This window comes from Cupressus sempervirens, chromosome 10, assembly GCF_028749045.1.
Source record: "Cupressus sempervirens isolate cs-2001-9-10 chromosome 10, ASM2874904v1, whole genome shotgun sequence".
Classification (NCBI taxonomy): domain Eukaryota; kingdom Viridiplantae; phylum Streptophyta; class Pinopsida; order Cupressales; family Cupressaceae; genus Cupressus; species Cupressus sempervirens.
Genome location: NC_143127.1, coordinates 306,794,214 through 306,809,802, shown reverse-complemented (window position 1 = coordinate 306,809,802; position 15,589 = coordinate 306,794,214). Strand labels below are relative to the sequence as shown.

Here is a 15,589-nt window from a genome sequence, read left to right as displayed (position 1 = left end):
AGACATATGTCATCGTTTAATGAGTCAAAGAGAGTCATAGGTTACCCTATGACCCCATTTCACCCATATTACCCATTCGAATATGTCCCTAGGGGTCCTAGGACCCTTAGGCAAATATGTCATCGTTTAATGGGTCAAAGAGGGTCATAGGTCACCCTATGACCCACTTTGACCCATATTACCCATTCAAATATGTCCCTAAGGGTCTGAGGACCCCTAGCGACATATATCATCATTTAATGGGTCAAGAGGGTCATAGGTCACCCTATGACCCCCTTTGACCCATATGAACCATTCGAATATGTCCCTAGGGGTCCTAGGACCCCTAGAGACATATGTCGTCGTTTAATGGGTCAAAGAGGGTCATAGGTTACCCTATGACCCCATTTGACCCATATTACCCATTAGAATATGTCTCTAGGGGTCCTAGGACCCCTAGGGACATATGTCGTCGTTTACCCCCTTTGACTCATATGAATGATTCAAATATGTCCCTAGGGGTCCTAGGACCCCTAGGAACATATGTCGTCGTTTAATGGGTCAAAGGGGGTCATAGGTCACCCTATGACCCCCTTTGACCTATATGAACCATTTGAATATATCCCTAGGGTCCTAGGACCCCTAAGGACATATGTCGTCGTTTAATGGGTCAAAGGGGGTCATAGGTCACCCTATGACCCCCTTTGACTCATATGAACGATTCAAATATGTCCCTAGGGATCTTAGGACCCCTAGGGACATATGTCGTCGTTTAATGGGTCAAAGGGGGTTATAGGTCACCCTATGACCCCCTTTGACCCATATGAACCATTTGAATATGTCCCTAGGGTCCGGAGACCCCTAGGGACATATGTCTTCGTTTAATGGGTCAAAGAGGGTCATAGGTCACCTTATGACCCCCTTTGACCCATATTACCCATTCGAATATGTCCCTAGGGGTCTTAGGACCCCTAGGGACATATGTCGTCGTTTAATGGGTCAAAAAAGGTCATAGGTCACCTTATGACCCCTTTTGACCCATATTACCCATTCGAATATGTCCTTAGGGGTCCTAGGACCCCTAGGAAAATATATCGTCGTTTAATGGGTCAAGAGGGTCATAGATCACCCTATGACCCCCTTTGACCCATATGAACAATTCGAATATGTCCCTAGGGATCCTAGGACCCCTAGAGACATATGTCGTCATTGATTGGGTCAAAGAGGGTCATAGGTTACCCTATGACCCCATTTGACCCATATTACCCATTCGAATATGTCCCTAGGGGTCCCAGGACCCCTAGGGACATATGTCGTCGTTTAATGGGTCAAAGGGGGTCATAGGTCACCCTACGACCCCCTTTTACTCATATGGATGATTCAAATATGTCCCTAGGGGTCCTAGGACCCCTAGGGACATATGTCGTCGTTTAATGAGTCAAAGGGGGTCATAGGTCACCCTATGACCCCCTTTGACCCATATGAACGATTCGAATATGTCCTTAGGGTCCTAGGACCCCTAGGGACATATGTCATCGTTTAATGGGTCAAAGAGGGTCATAGGTCACCCTATCACCCCCTTTGACCCATATTACCCATTCGAATATGTCCCTTGGGGTCCGAGGACCCCTAGGGACATATGTCGTCGTTTAATGGGTCAAAGAGGGTCATAGGTCACCCTATGACCCCCTTTGACCCATATTACCCATTCGAATTTGTCCCTAGGGGTACTAGGACCCCTAGAGACATATATCGTCGTTTAATGGGTCAAGAGGGTCATAGGTCACCCTATGACCCCCTTTGACCCATATGAACGATTCGAATATGTCCCTAGGGGTCCTAGGACCTCTAGAGACATATGTCATCGTTTAATGGGTCAAAGAGGGTCATAGGTTACCCTATGACCCCATTTGACCCATATTACCCATTCGAATATGTCCCTAGGGGTCCTAGGACCCCTAAGGACATATGTCATCGTTTAATGGGTCAAAGGGGGTCATAGGTCACCCTATGACCCCCTTTGACCCATATGAACAATTCGAATATGGCCCTAGGGTCCTAGAACCCCTAGGGACATATGTCGTCGTTTAATGAGTCAAAGAGGCTCATAGGTCACCTTATGACCTCCTTTGACCCATATTACCTATTCGAATATGTCTCTTGGGGTCCAAGGACCCCTAGGGACATATGTCGTCGTTTAATGGGTCAAAGAGGGTCATAGGGTGACCTATGACCCCCTTTGACCCATAATACCCATTCGAATATGTCCCTAGGGGTCCTAGGACCCCTAGAGACATATGTCGTCGTTTAATGGGTCAAAGGGGATCATAGGTCACCCTATGACCCCCTTTGACCCATATGTACGATTCAAATATGTCTCTAGGGGTCCTAGAACCCCTAGGGACATATGTCGTCGTTTAATGAGTCAAAGAGGGTCATAGGTCACCCTATGACCCCCTTTGACCCATATGAACGATTCGAATATGTCCCTAGGGGTCCGAGGACCCTTAGGGACATATGTCATCGTTTAATGGGTCAAAGAGGGTCATAGGTCACCCTATGACCCTCTTTGACCCATATGAACGATTCAAATATGTCCCTAGGGGTCTGAGGACCCCTAGGGACATATGTCATCGTTTAATGGGTCAAAGAGGGTCATAGGTTACCCTATGACCCCATTTGACCCATATTACCCATTCGAATATGTCCCTAGGGGTCCTAGGACCCCTAGGGACATATGTCGTCGTTTAATGGATCAAAGGGGGTCATAGGGTGTCGAATATGTCCCTAGGGGTCCAAGGACCCCTAGAGAAATATGTCATCGTTTAATGAGTCAGAGAGGGTCATAGGTCACCCTATGACCCCCTTTGACCCATATTACCCATTCGAATATGTCCTTAGGGGTCCTAGGACCCCTAGAGACATATATCGTCGATTAATGGGTCAAAGAGGGTCATAAGTCACCCTATGACCCCTTTTGACCCATATGAACGATTGAAATATGTCCCTAGTGGTCCTAGGACCCCTAGGGACATATGTCATCGTTTAATTTGTCAAAGAGGGTCATAGGTCACCTTATGACCCCCTTTGACCCATATTACCCATTGAAATATGTCCCTAGAGGTCCTAGGACCCCTAGGGACATATGTCATCGTTTAATAGATCAAAGGGGGTCATAGATCACTCTATGACCCCCTTTGACCCATATGAATGATTCGACTATGTCCCTAGGGGTCCTAGGACCCCTAGGGACATATGTCGTCATTTAATTGGTCAAAGGGGGTCATAGGTCACCCTATGACCCCCTTTGACCCATAATACCCATTCGAATATGTCCCTAGGGGTCCTAGGACCCCTAGAGACATATGTCATCGTTTAATGGGTCAAAAGGGGTCATAGGTCACCCTATGACCCCCTTTCACCGATATGAACGATTCGGCTATGTCCTTGGGGGTCCTAGGGACATATGTCATCATTTAATGGGTCAAAGGGACCCCCTTTGACCCATTAAAGGACGACATATGTCCCTAGGGGTCCTAGGACCCCTAGAGACATATATCGTCGTTTAATGGGTCAAAGAGGGTTATAGGTCACCCTATGACCCCCTTTGACTCTTATATATTAATAATATACATATTAATAATATACATATATATTAATAATATACATATCAATATAATAATATATATATATATATATATATATATATATATATATATATATATATATACATATACATATTACATTATTGTATTTAATGAAAATATTACATTATTATATAAATATATTAATAACATACATATTAATATAATAATATTTATAATATATATTATATTTAATAAAAATATTACGTAGTTATATAAATATTATATTATTATACATATTAATATAATAATATATAATACATATTAGATTTAATGAAAATATTACGTTATTGTATATATTAATAACATACATATTAATATAATAATCTATAATACGTATTTTATATATATATAAATTACGTTATTATATTTAGTAAAAATAATAATAATATATATTATATTTATAGATTGTAATAAGATTAACATAAGATATTATTATATATTACTAGATTATATCTTGTATGTTTACATTACGTTATTATATATATAATATATTAAAATATGCCTTTACATATTAATATAAGTGAAATAATTTTAAAATAAAAAACTAGAACGTTTAAATCGAATTTCCCTCCAAAATTTGAAGATTTTTGAAATTTGACTACTAAGCCATATCAGATATCCGATGTCAAATCAGATATCCGATTTGAAATCGGATATTCAATTTTGAATCGAATATCCGATCAGGCTTAATATTTACCAAGCCTGCTCGATCAACCCCAAAGACGTGTTTATAGAGAGTTTTAGTGATACTCAAACTTCGGGTAGCCGTCTGACAATGTTATTTTGATAGAAATTGAATGAAACAAAATGGGTTTTTTAATATCACTCTCTAGATTCCATCAATATAATTTCTGTCAAATTCTGAGTTCGATAAGTATTTATTAGTTAATTATCAATGAAGATTATTGTAAAGTGTTGATTGACATACTGAATGAAAAATAGCTATAACTTTCAAACGGTATAACATTTTTTAAATCTAAAAGTTGTGTCACATTCTATACTTCGCCTAGTATAAGAAAAAAACAAAAAAAGAAAAATTTGATCAAATTTTCTATTAGTTAGGGTGGTCAGACACGGGACTTTTTTTAATCCAAAAAATTTTTGGTAGAAATTTCATATTTAATTATTTATTTGGAATAAAAATATTAAAAAATATGCGTCACATCTGGGCATGAGTCTAGTTTTCATATCTATAATTATATTAAAAAAATATTATGATTTGATTTTGATTAAGGTGGTCAGACATACACCTACTTTTTATTTTCGCCCTGAAATTTTCTTAGTACTGCATTAAAATTCAAACTTTTGACCAATCAATTATTTTTTTCTCCTGATAAGGCCTAGTAGTTTAGAAACTACATTTAATTTTCTACGAATTATTTTCTTACAACTTTTTGATATAAAGTCCATAACCACTTCAAAATTATGTGTCAAGTTGACATAAACCTGATTTGCTGATTTTTCACTGCCACTTAAGGCCATAGTTTGGTACACCATGATCTTGCACATACCCCTCAGCATTAATTGTAGTATTTCAAAGGGGTATTTGATTGATTCTAGCCCATTTTACATCATTTGAAATTGAGAAGGAGCAAGAAAAGCTAGAGGTGATCTAGAAATCCATCCAAAGCATTTGTAGAAGATTTGAATAGAAATTCGCCACCATTTCATCAGATTTTGCAAGGTATTTATCGTGTGTTGAGTTACGTCGTTTCCTATTTCATAAGCCCTAGTTCTATAAAATGGAATCTAATTCAAAGGGTGTAGAGGGTAAAGAGGTTTTGAATGTTCATTTGGTTAGTAACAAAGTTAAACAACCTATTTTCAAAAACATACTAGACATTGCATACATATAAGATCCCTTCTATGCATTATCCATGATACCACCAAAAAATTTAATGATTCAGGATGTCGAAAAGTGTTACAATTATAAAATTGGGAGTATTGGAGACATGGAAATAAGAGAAGCATATGAAAAACTTTGTGAAAATGGTGTGATAAGGGAAGAATTTAAGATTATAGAGAAGAAAGGGTTAACTCATGCCCTAGATTTTCCTAATGTTTTCAAAATTGAATAAATCAAAATTTTATTGAGTAGGATTCATCATAGTTCATATGGTTAGACAATGGGCCTATCAAAATCACCAAAAGAATAATCCATAGGGTAATAGGGTATCCAACCCTAGATCAGCCTAAGACTATGAGGAGTGAATCCAAAGAGGTTATTCAGAAGAACACAGGGGTTGTGTGTAATAAGAGGGGAATGACAATTAACACCATCATAGATCCTCTAATAGCTTTTGTAGTAAGGGTAATTGTACATAATTTTATCAATCAAGAAGATTGAATAGTGTGCCCTATATTGTAGTAGATGTGGGTTACAAGATTGTAAAGAAGGATCATATATATGATCTTGTTGAGCTATAGCTACAGCAATTGATTGAGAGCCTAGGAGCAATAAGGAAAACAAAGAGTTCTCAATGTAAATTTGGATCTATTTTGGCATGTATCTTCTTTTATGTTCAGAACATATTTCCTACATTTGGTACTGTGTCATGGAAGATAAACAAGTCTATAGCAGTTCAAATAGGAGAGTTGATTGAATAGCTAGGTGAAAATTTTGAGTCAATAATCACTAGTTACTTTGAGGACTTCAAGCAATCTATGAAGAAAAGATTGAAGATTCTAGTATCATTAGTTGAAAAACATTATGATGATGTTTGTTTCCTAGTTGATGTTGATTATACATTTTTTCAAGCAGAAACTCTAAGAGTAAGATGGCTAAGGCCATTAGGCTATGAATTTAATGTAGATGAGGCCTCTGTAGAGATAATAGCATTACTTGCAGAAGATATAGATAAAGATGCCAAAGCATCTGGTAATTATGAAATGGCTAAATCTAAGATTACCATGGAATTAAAGACTACCTCTTTCATCAAGAAGGAGGAGAAGTTGGTAAAGAATTTGAAAGCTAAATTGGGTGAAGGTGCCAAGAAGGAAGAGGATGAAGAGGAAGAAGACACTCAGATCCAAGCACCACTTGCATTAACACAAGGACTAGGTGAAGATTAGGAAAAGGAAGAAGTAGAAATTATAGGAGGCGCCAAGGAAGAAGAAGCTAAGGAAGCACCTACTCCTACTGATAAGAAGAAAAGAAAGGCTAAGAGACAAACAGTGACAACATCCAAGAAGATTGCCAAACCAAGCCAACCCAAACCAATAGCACCTACCACAAAGACTAGTGCACATATCATAGCACAAAATGCTAAAGAGAAAGACAAACCTACAAAGAAGGAAGGAGGAGAAAAGAAAAGACCAAGGAAAAATTACATTGCTCAAGTTGAATCTGATGAGGAAAGAATAGAATCTAATGACAATAGCCAATTCCAAGTGGTGAGTCACAATCCATCTCTAGATTTAGACAACCTATGTCAGAATGTTAGTAATAATGCAGATTTGTCGAGATTCTCACATTGATTTTGATAATCTTGGACAAGTTGAAAAGAATCAAGTGGAGGAGGCAATATATGCCATGATGGCAAATTTTAAGAAAGCCCCACTAGAGATTTCCAACTCTATGCCTAAAAGTTTATATGAAAGAGTTGAGCAAAAATGACATTATTGTTTGAACCTAGAAAGGCAAATTAGGGAGACATCCCTTGCTCAAGTTATGCCTGAACTTAGTAAGGCACAAATTTCTAAAGCCATAAATAATATGTTGTTAGATTTGTTCCCAAATATACAGCCTTCATCATATTGGAGAATAATATAGAAGATGTTGTAAAGAAGACTACACAGATGTGGAAAGTCGCATATGGATTAACTAAAGTCAAAGAAGGTGAACAAGAACCTATTGAGGTTAAATATGATGAAGAAGATGACAATAATGAAGGTACGGCTAAGGGAGGTAGAGAAATGAATATAGATGACTACGCAACAGCTGAGGTAGAGAAGCAACAAGAACAAAGTGTACAAGAAACACAATTGCCAAATGTTAGCCCTTAACAAATAACAAGTGTAAATACTAAAATGGTTATATCAAAGGATATTTTTGATCTCACTACTTGGAACATCAACCCCCTAATAGAGGAAGACTTGAAAAAGATGCTTGATCAAACTACACTGCAGGCTAAATTGTGTAATGAGTGTAGATGAAATTTAGAAATCAATGACTAAAACTACAAGAGAAGAGGTGAAACCACAAGAACCACCTACCATCACCCCTCAAGTCACTAGTGTACAACCTTTGGATAAATTTCTAGAAATTACACCAATAAAGGTTGATACAATTGAAGTAGATAAAGTAGAAACTCAAGCCACTATTGATACACAGAGTCAAACAAGTTAGATAGATTTATCTGCACCTCCAGCACAAGTTCAAGGTGCAATCCAAAGCATTGTGGCAAAAAGGAACAAGCCTAAAGAGACTGATTTGACACCCAAGTTGAAGGAGCAAGCAACTATTCAAGCCTTGGTAACTTTACCAGAATCTGGCACTCCTTCCAGTCACACTCTTTAGAGGTCGAGCATAGATGAAACACCTTTGCAATTTTTAGTGATGATTCCAAGTTCATCAAAGGTAGAAAAGGTCATAACATATGGAAACTTAAGCCTGGATGAAGAGATTGTTTTACCAAAATATGATTATGACACAATGATAATAGAGTAGATGGGTATACCACATGAAGCCCTGGCCAAAAAGAAACATCAAGAACTGCTCAGAAGGGAGCATAGACTAAAGAAAGCTTTGCTTGATATTAAAGACATCTTCCTAGATGCATTCAGTGTACCTACTCCAAATGAAACCAAGCCACTAATTGAATAATTGACAAATATAATGGAAAAGGTAATTGATGCAAACCTTGATACCCATGCTAAATTATTAGAATAGTCTGAAAAGAAATTTCAAAGTAAAGTGAATGAGAAAATATATGGTGATATAACACTTACACAAGTTGCATTGGCAACTAAGGTAGAGAGTGTAAAGAAGGTACTTGAGAACATTTTTCTCACTATACACTAAACTTTGTAACCCCACACTCTTCACACAAGAGACAAGGAATCACATCTTGAGCTTGGAGAGTAACATGCAGTCATCAGGAGCTAAATTGCCCATGACTCCAGCTCAAAGTGAGAAGTATTTCAGAGATTTATTGCAAACCCAAAGTCAGTTAGTAGTATTACCTATAGAAGAAGCCAATAAAAGGGCCAAACTTATGAACATCCAAACCACATTGACTCCTCACATGGAGATTTTACAAGAGGAGTTAGGCTATCTAGAAACTCTTATGAAGAAAGACCCCAATCTTTCTACATTAGACAGCCTAGTCCACCTTTTTGTCAAGGTGGCCATCCAAATCAAATCTTTGGATGTATCTTATGACAATTGGGATGTAGCTCTTAAGATTGTCCTTGAGATCCATAAATCTTTCTTGGACAAGAACACTATCAGTGTATAGCCCATTGACATCAGTGTCAAAAAAGGGGGAGATTAAAAGAGAAATAAAAGAGTATATCAAAGGGAGAAAGTAAAGCTTAAGCAAAGGGGAAGAAAGAGAACTAACCAAAGGAGGAGAAAGGAGAGAAAGGGAGGTAAACTAAGATAGAGTAAGAGCATGGGGGAGCAAGCAAGTAAAAGAGTATTAGTTGAGGCATATTTACTCAATAGGAGTAACATTTTAGTATAGAACCAAATCTAACAACTCAAGGGGAGTTAGCAGATTTTGAGGTATAAGTTGTTGCAAATTTTTGATATTTTTGAAATTTTGTATAGTAGCCAAATAAGAGATATGTTATGCTCATAAGAATAATGATATTAATGTATGACCAAGTGTTTTTGACACTCATGTCAAAAGGGGAGATTGTTGATCTCAGATGGGTTTTGACGAGTGTCTATACACTTAAGTCATTTACTCAGTTCATGTCGAACAAGTAGTATATGTTGAGCATATGTATAAAGTAGAGCATGTTGAGTCCATAGTGAGTGCCAATTCACTCATGTGCCAAGTCACTGAAGTGTCGAGCAAACAGTGTATGTTGAGTGATATAGAAGCTAAGTAAGCAGTGCATGCCAAGTCACTTAGATGTTGAGTCACAATATAAGAAATTAGTATATGCCAAACATCGAAGACTTTAAATTTTGAGTAACAAAGTTCTATCATAGTTGTTTGTAATGGCACAAACTACTATGTAAAACATTTTGAGCTAACTTACAAATTGAATTACGATATTTTTGTGATAAGGATGAATCTTAAGTTGGAATCTCGATAAAGTACATGCATCCAATCAAGTAAATGGAAGGTTTAAGTGGAAAAATGGATGAATCACATCTATTGATTCATACCTAACCCTATGTCACCTAGATCTTCTTAAGGAGGACAAACCCTAAACTTCATATGAATGAGGAAGGAGTGAAGAGAGAAGTTTACATGGACAAACAGAGAATTCATGGTGAGTAAGGAATTGTGAATTGAAATTGCATTGTAGAATTAGTTAAAGGAGAAGAGAGGAAGGGAATAGTATACAATAGAGAGACATCTGATCAAGAAGGATCAAGAATACATCAGTTTATAGGTGATATGTCATCAAGCATCAAAGTGCTAACCATAGGATCAATGCTAAGTCATTCTAATAGGTGAATTAGTTAAATCTCTTAATAGAGTAGTCCTAATAGGTTGTATTGAGATCCTCTAACAAGGTTCTTACTTAATTGTGAGTTAAAGTCCTTTAACAAGGCACACTTCTAATACAGTGTTGAAATCTTTTAATAGGGTAAGACCTAACAATCTTTGTAAGCCTTTAACAGGGCGGACCTTTCATATGGTAGATCATGTTTCATGATCAAACATTGTAACCTTCATTGTATACATTTTATTACTACAGTAGTGAATATTTGTGAGTGTCATTCCCACCCCAGTTTTACCTTTTCATTGGAGGGTTTCTAGGTAATCATATCTAGTGTCATATATGTGTGAATATTTATTTGTTTACATGATTTAGATGTACATTCTTTACATGCTATTTCAGTTTACTTATTGAATTTATGAGATCCATGTGTGGTGAGTGTTTTATGGTTCAAAGTTTAAACTACTGAGTCACCCTCCCCCCCTCCCCTTAGAAGTTTACCTTTCCTATTGTAATTCCAACAATCAACACATGCAAGAGGATGGTCTCTCTACTCAGAGAGACCTATCCTAATGATTATGAAGTTCAACTTCATAAGAAGAGTATGAGTTTGTGTGAGAAAGAGATTCACATCCCTTACCTACACTAAGAAATTTTAGAATTTGGTGATGAGATCCAAGCTTGTTGAACCTAAAAGTATGAAACTTTCTAGGTATATGCAAGGACTAAGGTTTTCCATTCAAGAGGAGGAAGGAAAAAATTGGTAGAAATAAGAGAAATAATGATAGAGGAAAAGGAAACTTTGGGGATAAAGGAACACAAGGCAATAAACCTTAAGGAGATTCTAACAAGGAGAATACTCAAGGTTAGAACAGTTCAAGAGGTGGATACAAAGGAAGGAGAGGAAATGGTAGAGACAAAAGTGGTAGAAGAAATTGTTGGCTCCTGATTTAACAGTGTTTTAATAACCAAGTATACATGGTAAGATTGCATCTATGGGTAGCTATCTCCAATAATGGACACAATTCACCAAGAACCCAAGCCAACTATAAGGCTACACTCCTTCTACACTTTAGGCTCTGCAAAACCTAGGCGGGTGAACCTCTTAGGATCCAATTATGTGACCAGTGCAATGAGCATAATCAGAATCTAGAATAATAGATAAAAACCCCTAAATCTTCTATACTTAACCACTACTTCATAAGAATGAAATAGCTAAGAACATAACTCGTGAAAATGGCAAGCTAAGTGAGGGTTAACATTGAATAACTTTCAACATGAAAGAGGAAATGTTTGATTAATGATGTTGATTCAACACAACTCAAATATGCAGCAGTATAACAAGTGATCCTATAATTGATCAGTGCCTAATCCATTGGGCAATTCCATGAATTCAAAACATACATCTGTGACATCAAGACATATTTTGTATAACTAGACATTAGATCTATCTAATCACCTTGTGATTCAGACATTAGTGTTCATTCAGATCTCATTCTCACAAAATATCCTTCTCAAGTAACCAATAACCTTGTTAAACATATCAAGCATTTACTTGGCCCTTTGGTCCAACAACAAAATACATCAAACATACAACCTAAAGGAGATGCAAATGGATCTTAGATCTTTGTTCCAAGAGCACATAAGACTTACAGATTGTTGAGACAGGAGATAAGAACCAGAATGAAACTAGTGAAATTATTGCTCATATGTATTGATTTCCTTGAAACTATACATTCAGATGCACAAAATTAAAACATGAAAACACCTAGCATATCAAAACTTTCTATATTATCTGCACTGCTACTGTTCACATGAAAGAATTATGCTAAAGAATGGTGTCTCAATATTTGGAATCCATCAAAACTGGAACCAGAATATGGTCTCTTAGCAGTGAGTGGTTTTTCTTCCCAGAAATTGGAACCTCTTGGTTTCTCAGTGACAAAAATTGGAACCCTCAGAATGAGAAAGAATGAGATTGATATAGAGGAAGGAATTCTCAAATTGAATCTGCAATCGATAGGTGTCCATTCAGAAATCCTTCCTAAGAAGATGAAAAACCTCTTTCTACCCTCTCTCCTTAACTGCTAGAATCAAATCTCCATTATTTGATTTCCAAAAGCCAGAAATATCTCAAATATTTGATTCCCCATCATAACTGATTTCTGATGCTAAAGTTGAACTCATGGTAAAAGTGAAAAATCAGTTGAGTATGGCCTTCAAGATGCAATATAATCTTTCCCATCTTATTTTTACCACATTCAAGCTCCAAAAAGTCATCAAATCTGCCCTCTAACAAACTCTGATGATTAATGATCAAATTTACCTGTTCTATTGCCAATGCCCTGGATTTTACAAATTGGCCTATAGCTCAAACAGGTGAGCACCTATGCAAAAACCAACCTCAAATTCAAAAAATTTGGATTCTCCTAGTTTTGTTGGTATATTGAAGTGCCCATTTTGGTAAAAAAAAGCCCATGATATGGCCTTCTGAAGTTCAGACCTCTGTCTCATGGCTTCCATAATATTTTGCAAAATTTTAAACTTTTATATAGTTTGAACTATATAAACTTTCAAGCTTTATTTGAATGTATGACCTACACATAGAACCTAAGAAGGAATAAAATAAAACTTTATTTGAAACCTTTGAAATTCTTCCTTTGCTTCTAGTCCGGATCAAACTTGGTTGATCGACCTCACCACATGTCATCTTTTAATTGGCTTAGACCTAGGGCAAGTGCCACATGTCACATTCTAATTGGCCATCCACATCAATGCCACATGTCATCGCCACCTTTATGCTGGCTATGTCGCAATACTATAGCATGAGCAACTTCTCCTTGGCAAGATAGCAAGGACTACTAGATGTGCCACATGGCACAATCTCCTTCCTCTATCTATGACCTCACCACATCGTCCTAGTCATTGCCACTTGGCATGATCTGATTCATGCTTTCTATCTAAGCAGGACCCACGTGCTCATTTGGCTCTCACCGAGTTTTTAAGTTTTTTTTGACTAGTCGCTACCTCACTAGCTGGAAATCCATGGATTTTTTGACTAGTGACATAGCAACTAGCTAGATTTTTACTTTTCTAGCACATTTTACATTTGCTAACGTCATCAAATTCTTGGAAATATTCATTCAAAACTTTTAACAGGGCACCCGCCAGCTGGCTGACCACGGGCCCACATTACATGTTGGAGCGGCTTACAAAAACCTCCATCTCAACTTCATATTAAAGAATGTGTTGTGTTGTATTTAAAATTTTGAATCTTCTCCCCCACGGCCCATTTGGGATATACTGTTTTCATGGTAATCCTTCTTTAACACATGCCACAGGTTCAAAACTTTGATGTCCTTGCCTCTGTTTGCTTTGCCCCTTAAGCTGGTAGCTTTCTTTATAATTTCTATTAAATGTCTCCATGTTTATCATAACATTTTGATCCAATATTGAACATAGCATGCACTTCCTTTTTAAACTATCTTGTGTGAGCTCTCTTTATAGGCAGCTTCTCTTTCTTTGCTACGACTTTGGATGGGTGTCCTTCATCTCCCCTTGCATCAGATAGGTGTGATATTGGTCTTGCATGCCCCATGAAGCCCTTGCTAGATGTTGAAAATGTATTTGAGGATAAAAAACCCACAACTGAATGGTTATCAATTGAATATCCAATGTTTGGCGTCCCAATAATACTATTGCCTACATATGAGGATATCGATTGTACAGGCACTAGAAGATATGTGTCATTGGCTTCTACAAGTGGCTTTCTCTCAAGTGTTCTTTTATCAAATTTTTTGTCAATATTTTTTGTTTGAGGTTGAAATAGCTTCTCTATGTATGCTTCACTTGACAGGGTCTATTGTTTTCCTTCGTTTTAACTCTCAAATCTCTAGCATTACAAACATGGAATCCTCTAGAATGCTTCTCATTGAGTTCTTTCTTTCTATCCTCTTCATTGGGCCATGGCTGCCGAATATTTTTTAGTTTGTAGAGATTACGCCCTTTGATGAGAAGCGGGTGCAATGGGGGCAAAGGTCTCTCACCTTTGCTCCAAAGAACTTCTATTGTAAAAGTGTGTTGTTGTTTAGCCACACCATAACTTTCCTTAACAATTTTCCCCACAACACATCGAGTACCAATAGGTGGACCTGTGGCACTTCTTGAAGCAATACTATACATTTCATATACTTTCTATTTGAACATAACAATGTCCCCATTATAGGCATCACCTTTAAAGTTCAATAGAAAACTTGACTTTGGATATCTTTGTTCACCACTACCATCTTTAATCTCAAGGTGCTCCTGAATTCGCTCAATAAGAACTACTTTCTTTCCTGACAGTCTTAGCCCATGCTTCCTAAACTATAGCTTACACTGTTCCACTTTTAGCTTGTTCAGTTTACCCTCTATCTTCATGTGAATTATCCTCGATGTTACTTGACCATTTTCTTCAACTCCAGTATGAAAGAATTTACACTTCATTTCAATAATGCACTGGACAACCTCACAGGGTAAAATTTTGTGAGAAGTATGGATCCAAAGCGTATTAGAAAGTCATCATCTGCAAGCCAATGCCTTATTAATATGATAGAATCAGTTGGGTCCTTTAGTGGGTCTGGCTAAAAAAAAATCATTTTTGAACAACTGAAGCTTCAAACTGGTCCATCAAACCCATCATATTGATTAGAACCAAGTTCGATCACTAATCAATCAATTGAAAACCCATTTTACCACTGATTTGTAAACTATCAACTTAGTGCCAGGAGGTCCATTGACTGGCTTTAAAAACTGACCAGAACACCTTATCAGGCTCTAAAAACTGGCACACTGATTCTTTGTTCCGCACACTTGTATCTCGTTGAATCTCGTCTCATGATGAATTTGAAGTCAAAAGATATTCACTGTCAAAGTTGACCTCTCAGAACTGTCTACAAGTAAACATGTCAAAAACCCATTTATCGAGTTCGAAATTGGCTTTGAAAACTGGGCAAATGGACACTTGGGAAAAAAAAAACTAGGGTGTTGGTTCTCTGTCATGAGGACATTATGAATCTTAGATTTGAGCTCATGATAAATAATAGGACACAAATGGCAAGTGGTCAAAGCGAGGTACTCAGAATTGCTGACTAGAAATAATGACAGAAAGGTGATTTTTGCAAATGGAATGGACCTGGAAAAGTGTGCAGATGGATTCATCATGACTTGCAAATCAGTACACTCAAAGTATTTTCAGAGTACAACACAATGGTATAATCCATTTGATCTCACCAATTATGGATCTCAAGCTATAACATCTCAAACAGGGGTACCAAACAATTTGCAAATGCTGACACCAG

The 15,589-nt window shown here is 37.1% G+C and overlaps 1 protein-coding gene and 1 pseudogene across 2 annotated transcripts in view; both read right to left on the bottom strand.

Moving 5' to 3' along the window:
• The window catches only part of LOC149533855 (protein HEAT STRESS TOLERANT DWD 1-like), a 122,835-nt gene that overhangs the window by 32,046 nt on the left and 75,200 nt on the right, over positions 1–15,589 (bottom strand). The window lies entirely within an intron of this gene.
• LOC149533856 (zinc finger CCCH domain-containing protein 62-like) lies at positions 9,089–14,735 on the bottom strand (annotated as a pseudogene). The gene has a single exon (XR_016356733.1). The product of XR_016356733.1 is annotated as a zinc finger CCCH domain-containing protein 62-like (transcript).